This window comes from Cnephaeus nilssonii (assembly GCF_951640355.1).
Source record: "Cnephaeus nilssonii genome assembly, chromosome: 20".
Lineage (NCBI taxonomy): Eukaryota > Metazoa > Chordata > Mammalia > Chiroptera > Vespertilionidae > Cnephaeus > Cnephaeus nilssonii.
Genome location: NC_137091.1, coordinates 39,858,425 through 39,867,316, shown reverse-complemented (window position 1 = coordinate 39,867,316; position 8,892 = coordinate 39,858,425). Strand labels below are relative to the sequence as shown.

At 45.2% G+C, this 8,892-nt stretch overlaps 1 long non-coding RNA gene across 1 annotated transcript; it reads left to right on the top strand.

The window, feature by feature from the left end:
- Positions 1 to 224: 224 nt before the first annotated feature.
- LOC307115868 lies at positions 225 to 3,291 on the top strand. Its single transcript, XR_013815138.1, has 3 exons — positions 225 to 408; positions 1,285 to 1,644; positions 2,894 to 3,291. It is a non-coding gene; the product is annotated as an uncharacterized lncRNA (long non-coding RNA).
- Positions 3,292 to 8,892: the final 5,601 nt, after the last annotated feature.

The window sequence follows — 8,892 nt, the reverse complement described above, 5'->3', positions numbered from 1 at the left end:
ACCAGTGCTTTTCAGGTCATGTGGCTGTGCATCTGTGTGTTTGTGTTTTTATGACTGTGTGTTTTCAGAGGCTTCAGCATTTTCCAGTGAATCAAAATACAGAGAAAAGGTAAACTGATAGGGGCAACAGGGTTGGCAAAAATGAGGGGAGGGAGAGGGAGGATCCTGGGCTCTGACCCCGCCCTGGCCCACATGACCAGGGAGGTTATCTTTCCCCAGGAGGAGGCTCAGCACACAGAAAGGAGGGACGGCACATCCCACCAGTCTGGACAGAGGTGCCTGGGAGCCTTACTGGACCTTGAGCTCATCTCTCAGAGGGAGGGACGGAGCAGGCAGCAGTCACCATGGAGTTCCCTGCAGCCTCTGCCCACAGAGGACTTATCCCCTGGCTGGGGCTCATGCTTGCTGGTAAGGAGGGGACACTTCCTGGGAATGGAAGGGAGGTTGGGAATCGGAGAGTGGCCAAGATCTCCTGGGGAGGACAGCACTCTGGGAGGGGAGGAAGGACTTCTCTTTGGACCTGAGTGAAAGCACAGGGGCGCAGAATAGGATGAGAGAAGGGGCTCAGCAACAGGAAGATCTCATGATGTGGAAGTGGTGAGGGGCAGGAAAACCTCAGTTGCGGTTCATTTGCTAAGTTATTCATCACTTAGTATTGAATTTTGACAAATGACCACAGTAATAACAATTTATTTCAGGTGATAGCAGAAACATTTTAACCAGGGTGCTAACCATTGTCCCCACGAACAAGTACAAATATAGGAAAATACGGCATGGGACATGGTCAAGCCTGGGAACACTCATTCATGCACCCACAGGTGTTTGCAGCCTATTGCAAGCACTGGGGGGCACAAGATCACTAAATCCCCTGCCCACTTGCAGCTCACACTATATGGAGAGAAAATAGAGATGAGATCTACTTGTGACATCAGGTATCCACAAGTGCCCTGAAGGGCACTGAGTGGGGACAGGTCAGAGAGTGAAGATAGAGGGTCTTTAGAGGACATGGTCAGGGAACGTCTTCCAAGAAGGCCGCTGAGTGTCAACAGGGATCTGAGGGCAGTAAGAAGGACAGCCACACAGAGTGCTGGGAAAGAGAATCCAAGACAAAAAGCATAGGTTCTGAGGTGCTGAAGCAATGGTGGCCATGTTGCTGACCTTGACCAAGGAGATGCACACAGGAACTCACATGCACACCAAGGCTGATAGATTAAGAGAAATGCCTCATCTCTCCATCCCAATACATAGATCAAAATACTGATAAATTTCTCTCTTCCCTTCTAGTTTTCCCTTCTTTTCTTCCCATCTGGATCCCGCCCACCACTGCGCAAATTGCTTTTGTCTCGTCCGGTGCTGCTGAAGGGCAGGATGTGATTCTACCTATCCGCAATAGTCTTCATAATATTATAGCCTTTATGTGGTACAGGGGAATAGAGATGGAGTACTCTAATTTCATTGGGATATTTTCATTGGGTTCAGTTAACTATATAACAGGGCCCGGATACAGTGGTCGAGAGACAGTAAAGTGTGACGGATCCCTGATCATAAGAAACGTCACTACGAGCGATGAAGGACTCTACATGGTAGTAGCTCTCCTTCCAAAGTTTCAAAGAGCATTTGGAATTGGATCTCTCACCGTCTACAGTGAGTGATTGCTCTCTGCCCTCTTGCTGTCGGGTGGGGTGAATTCTACTTCCCACATAGGACTGCCAGCCCTGGACTCTCCTCCATCCCCCTCTGCATCATGTCCCAAGATGGGTTTGGGCATTTAGTGCAGGACACACACAGTGGACACAAACTTCCTAAGGTCAGAGTTCCCTTCCCAGATTCCAGCCCCACAGACATTCACCACAGAGAGAAGGACCAATTTGATGGGAGTGAGTCAGCAGAGGGAGACCAGTCTCAGTCTAGGTCCCTGGGCCCCTTTCCCTGACCATGATCCTGAGATAGACCCAGCAGGGCTCTGTAAGGACCTGGCCTGAGGGGCTCCCTGGGTTCTTCACAGAGAAGCTCAGCTTGGGCAGCCCCTCTCCAGGCCCCTGTCACAATGTCCTGACTCCACAGGCCCTGGTGAGCCTGTGTCTGGTTCGGTTTTGCCTCCTGGGAAGGGCTGAGTGAGAACAACAGTTTCCCATGAGCCAGAGTCATAAGGCTCTTGAGAAGGTCACCAGTTGGGGCTCAAACTTAAGAGCCACGTCTTTTCCGAGATGGAGCCTGGTCCTTCACCTGAGACTGTGTGTGGAGAGCACAACTGGACAAGCTCCACAGATTATTAGCTGACTGTTCTGGGGGACTTAGGAGAGTCCAGAGAAAGGTTAGTGTCCCAAGGGAGGAGCAGGAGTAAAGATTCCCCTGGCAGCTGCTCATCCACCAGGGTTCAGCCCAGGGGATTCTCTGGTGAAGTCCATCAATAACAAATGCCTCTCATTTGAGCAGTTTTCCTTCCCAATATTTATGTCAGATGCTGTGAATATTTTGTGAGTAGTACTTTGTCAGCCTGGCAGTCAAATATTCACTTTCCTTCACTGAGGGGAAAGTGAGGCACAAGGAGAAACAGTCCCTAAGCAGAGTCACACAGACCATGAGAAATTGATTTGAGTCACTTGAGGTCTATCTGCAGCCATAGCCTCCTTTTTCCTCCAATTCCAGTGGCCTTATTAGATGTCTTTGGCTCCCTAGATCATTCATTGGTTCATATCCTTCCTTCTTAGGTGTCTTCACTTCGAGGGGTAGATTTGGTATGGTGAGTGATGGCAAATTTAGGATTAATTTTTATTGTGGAACCAAATTATCCTCATAACAATCAGAGTCAGGGCTGAGATCTTTGAGGCAGGAGCATGGCCCCAGGTCTCAAGCCCGCACTCAATCATTCTCACCCTCTATTTCTTCATAGGGCCTTTGAGTGTGCCCATACTCCTATCCAGCAACACCACATTCATAGAGAATGAGGATCCGGTGGTCATGACTTGCTACTCAAGAGTGAGGTCCACCTACTGGTTATTCAATGGTACGAGTCTGTGGCCCAGGGTAAGGATGACGCTGCCCCAGGACGACAGAACCCTCACCATACACCCTGTCAGGAGAGAGGATGCTGGGAATTACCAGTGTAAAATATCCAAACCCCATCAGCTACACTGAAAGTGCGCCTGTAGAGTTAGATGTCAAGTACTAGTGATCCTCCTCCCTTCCTCTATGTTCATAAACTAAAAAAAAAAAAAAGTACCTATTAGTACTTGTGGTGGAAATTGCGTCGAAGACTTGCTTTGAATCAATAAATACAAAAAAATGTGAGCTGGCATTGTCATTATTGTTGATGTAAGGTAACATACCACATTGGATCCCATCTCTGGTTGGTCCCATTTGCATCATTTCCAAAATGGAAGGGGACACCATGTGCTTCACAGGAATCTGAGCTCTCTCCCATTTCCAGGGAGACATGTTGAGGGTGCCTGGACACTGGTGATGATGGGAATGGACAAGAGAACACCTATGTGAGATTCAACAGTGACCTTTGTCTTCCCCCAAATTACTAATGCCCTCTGGAGTATTCTTTTGGTTATGGCACTAGACTTATTTGCATAAGTTCAATAGCACCCTGTCCTCTTTTTGATAGAATAGAGTTGGAAACATTGGTAATACAAGCAAAGCTTAGCAAATGTCCTAGTTCAAACAGAATTATAAACAAACTCACCTTTTATGGAGCTAATTTTGACCTGATAAAGACTTATAATCTGTGTGAGAGGAGGGCATCTTCCAAAACTAGAGACTGCAGCTGAAGTGTGAGGGTGAGGCCGCCTAACATCAAGAGGCTGTTAAATCTCCCATCTCAGGTTTCATAAGAAAACCTGCATCAGAGCAAACTAGAAGGTGAATGTCAGTTCCTCTGCACTTAGGTCATTAATCAGGCCATATTGAATGACACCTACCATATATGTGATAGGATCAAAATACTCTTCTTCCTTGAAGATGATGTTTGATCAAAGGGAAGGTGACTGTAGAGAGAAATGTAATGTCTCCATGGAAAACTCCAGAATCACTGTCTTCTGGGAGATCAGATGCTATCTCTGTTCAGTCTCTTAGCTATTTTGCATCTACTTATAAATGGCTGGGAACTTGCACTTCTTTACAAATTGCAGGAACTGTGGCGATGTAAACTGGGTCTTGGCTGAAATGATGCAGTTGTGTTTCCCTCCGCTGTGCAGAAAGTAGCTGTGTTATGAACCAGAGGCCTCATTATTCCTTCAGAGTCTCTAACCTTTCTTCCTGACTAGGCCTCTTACCTCTACTTTTTTAGAGCATTTCCTTTAGGAATGTAACTGCAATTTGTAATTGCAGATTGTTTCTCTGTCCTTTTGAAATATACCTAAGTCTCCTTAAAAGCTTCTTGCCTCCCAGCTGGAATGGCTCAGTGTTTGAGCATCAACCCAGGAACCAGGAGGTCATGGTTCAATTCCCAGGCAGGGCACATGCCTGGGTTTCAAGCTTGATCCCCAGTAGGGGTGTGCAGGAAGCAGTCAATCAATGATTACCTTTCATCATTGATGTTTCTAAGTTTCTCGCCTTCTCCCTACCTCTCTCTAAAATCAATAAAAGTGTATTTTTAAAAAACACAACTTCTTGCCAGGCATATGTTTCATAGAATATCTGCCTAGAAGGTCTGGGTCCATTCTGTTAAAATTTAATTCTCCTGTTTTCTGTGTCTCAGTCTCTGAGGAAGGATAGGAGCCTAACTTGGGAGGGAACATTTGAAACCAAGATGTAAAAAAACCTGCTTACCCTCACCAGTGTGGCCAAATTGGTTGGCACTTTGTCCTGAACACCTAAAGTTTGCATGTTCAATCCTTGGTCAAGGTTTATGGGAGGCAACTGGTTATTTTCTCTCTCATCTCTCTCTCTCTCTCTCTCTCTCTCTCTCTCTCTCTCTCTCTCTCCTCTCTCTTTCTCTCTCTCTGTTTGTCTCTCTCATCAATAAAAACTTATCCTTGAGTGAGGTTTAAATGTAACAATAATAAAAATAATGAAAACCCTCCTGTCAGGATTTCATGAGTTTTATTTATCTTTTGTGTCAGTCCAGTAAGCAATCACAGATGCCTACGATTCCTTCTCCTATTCTTAAAATCTCTCCAGCCTTTTATTTCAGTGGTGTTGAAGTCAGTCTCACTACCCTATTGCATGGTCTTAAATAAGGACTTCCTGCCTCCCTAAATTTGTGTGGCTCAAGTTTGACTTTGACATCATCTACCTGTAATTAGCAGAACCTGTCATCTTACAGTGTCAATCCTTATCATATTTTCAAAATTTCCCATTTCTTTCCTTATGTGGCTACAATCCTCCAAATAAATGTTTCCCACTTTGCCTTCTCTCTTCTGACGTGGCTTTCACAGTAGGAGATGGCATGTCTTCCCAGATATTTCCCAGGTTGCCTCTGAGTGGCCTTTGCACCAGATCTGAGAAGACATGACCTAACCATCAAAAGTGTTCTCATTCCATATTCATTTTCACTGCATCTTCAAAGAACAATATCACAGAGAATTAAACAAATATTCAGTGGTAAAAGAACAACTGCAGTAAACATGCAGGTCCCTGTGATGTCAGCCACCTGCAGGCTTACACGGGACGACCCTGTTTCCAGCCCTCCATGACCAGAACTTAGGCCAAACATCAGGGTCCTCATTATTTATCTCTTTTTTGTTTTTGCTTTGCAAACTCTATGTGCCTGGCCTTAGAGAGTCAACAAGCAGAACCTGGGAGATGGAAATAAATCTCTACTTTGGTTCTCTTTTGTTTCCTGCTCATTGTGGTCTCTGGGGTATTTGGTGGGAAGTTTTGGATACCTGGCCAAAGTTGGATTGAGGTTAAGCAGAAGGAAGAATAGGAATGGGTCATGGAGGGATGGGGTTTGTTCAGAGTCAGGATGGGAAACTGTACAGCTTGGGAGTTTTGGGGGTGTGAGGCATTTTGAGTTCAATGTCACCGAGAGTGTAATGTAGGAAGGCTCTCTATGTGTGGGTTTAGGTTGGGCTGAGGAACACCAGTGGGGCTGACCTACCTGTTGAGAAAGCAGCCACTTGAGCTGATGCAGTGGTCTTGGGGTGCCATTTCCTCAGAGCTAGATGGGTGTGAGGGGATGAGAAACGAGGTTCAGAGAAAGAATAATCTCTTGAAGGCTTATATTAGTGCCCTGACATTGGGACAAGTGGAGCACCAGATGTACAGGCTGGCAGGGTAGATGGTACAGAAAACAGGGGACAAGAAAGAGAAGGAGACAGAATTCAGATTGGTGGATTTGAGGGATAGGCGCTGGTGGATGGGAGCAACATTTCATTGGGTTCAGAGTTTTATTTGGGATGATGAAAATGTTTTACTATTAGGTGACATGGTGGCTGAACAACATTGTGGCTATACTGCCAGTGAAATGTTCACTTTAAAAGGATTAATATCTTGTTATAAGAATTTCATCTCATAAAAATCATTATGCTTACTGAAAGAAGGCAGACCAAAAGGAGAGCATACAGTGTAATTCCATGTATATAACATTCTAGAAAATGCAAACTAATCTATCAAGATAGACAGGTGGAGTGATTGCTTTATGACTGTGGGGTGGGGTGCAGAGAGAGGGACTACAAAAGCACACGAGAAACTTTTGCATGATAGGGAGTGTGTATGTGTGTCAGCACTCACCGGATTATACATTTTACATATGTGTGGTGTATTACCTGTCACTTATACCACAGTCAAGCTGTGATCAAGGCTTGATGTCATGAATTGCTTGTGTAGTTTGGGAGGAAAGAAACCCTTTATTCTGCTATTTTTTCCCAATTGGTCACACCCTGGATGTGCAATAATGACAACAGCTGGCCTTTCTCCAGCACACACTGTGTACTGGGCACTTCATGTCTATTAGTTCATTTAATCACCCAAAACAAAGGAGTCAGTTTAACTCATTTACTTCCCTCGACTTTCCCACCTCCTGGCCTTTGCAACTGCTGTGTCCTCTGCCTGGACCTCTTACTCCTGCACTCCACCCTCCCTCCCCACCCCAGTAAGCTCTAGGTTAACGTGGGCTCTCCATCTATTAGATGCCGCTCTTCAGGAAAGTCTCCCTGGTCCCTCAGTCTAGGTCAGAATCCCAGTTGTGTGAGAGCATGACGCTCCATATTTCACCCTTTCAACCATGATCACGTGTGTAACTTCTTTACTCATTCTTTGCTCACCATCTGCTGACACTGCTGTAAGCACTGGGGGTGCAGGTGTCAGAACAAGACAAAATCCCAGTCCTCATGGACATGGCATGCTGGTGGGGGAGTCAACCAGTAACCCACACAGCAACAACAGTAATAATGTGATAGCACGTTAGAGTGAAATAAGGCATGTGTGGAGTGTTTTTATTTCTTTCCATTTAAAAATGTTGGAGCAGCAAAAAGGAGACAAGCTGGTTGGAGGAGACAGAGCTGGAGATGAGAGGAGATGGAGTCAGAGAGGGAGAGGCCATAGCCAGAAGTCTGGCTTCCCTCTGAGTGATCTGAGGAGCCTCTGGAGGGCTCAGAGCCCCATTGGCTGTGAGTGATCTGTGTTTAGTGAAGGGATCCAAAATTTAGCCTTTCTGAAGTTCCTATTTTTGGATATTGATTTCAGGCTTTTAAGAAAGAAAACTCAGAAAGAACTTTTGACCTCTGTCCACGACCCCTCACCCACATTTCTGCCATAGATTCAGACAGAAAAACTTGCTTTAGGAAAAAAATCAGAATGTTCACCTTATCCTACTTTCCTTAGCACCTGTGTGGCTGCTGGGTGGAGGGCAGGGAGCCCAGTGAGGAGGCACGAGCAGTCATCCAGGTGACAGGTGAGGGTGGTCAGACAAGTGTAGGAAGAAGGGGTCAGTTTCTGTATTTGTTGAAAGCATGGAATCAAGTGGATTTGCTGAAAGATTGGATGTGGGGTGTAGGAGACAGAGAAAGAGATCCAGGAAAAATCTGGAGGAGTATATTGAGGTCAGAAGTTCTGTGGTGATCAGGATCTTAGGGCATCTTGAAGTACCTTTTAGATACTAGTTGTCAAATAAATAGTTGGACATCAGCAATAATGTCTAGTTTGTCTCTCTCATCCACTCTCGTGCCTCTAGGGCAGGCATCCTCAAACTACGGCCTGTGGGCCAGAAGCGGGTGTTTTTGCCCTTTTGTTTTTTTACTTCAAAATAAGATATGTGCAGTGTGCATAGAAATTTGTTCATAGTTTTTTTTTAAACTATAGTCTGGCCCTCCAACGGTCTGAGGGACCATGAACTGGCCCCCTGTTTAAAAAGTTTGAGGACCCATGGGTAAGAGATTGGATAAGAAAGCATGATCCATCAAAACAACAATGCGGTACCATCTCACACCTGTCAGAATTTGGCTATCATCAACAAATCAACAAACGACAAGTGTTGGCGAGGATGCGGAGAAAAAGGAACCCTCGTGCACTGCTGGTGGGAATGCAGACTGGTGTAGCCACTGTGGAGAACAGTATGGAGTTTCCTCAAAAAACTGAAAATGGAACTCCCATTTGACCCAGTAATCCCACTCCTAGGAATATATCCTAAGAAACTGGGAACACCAATAAGAAAGGATATATGCACCCCTATGTTCATAGCAGCACAATTTACAATAGCTAAGATCTGGAAACAGCCTAGGTGCCCATCAGCAGATGACTGGATCAGAAAACTATGGTACATCTACACAATGGAATATTATGCTGCCATAAAAAAGAAGGAATTCTTACCATTTGCAGCAACCTGGATGGAATTGGAGAACATTATGTTGAGTGAAATAAGCCAGTCAATGAAAGAAAAATACCACATGATCTCACTCATTTATGGATAATAAAGAACATTATAAACTTGAACAAAAAGATAGA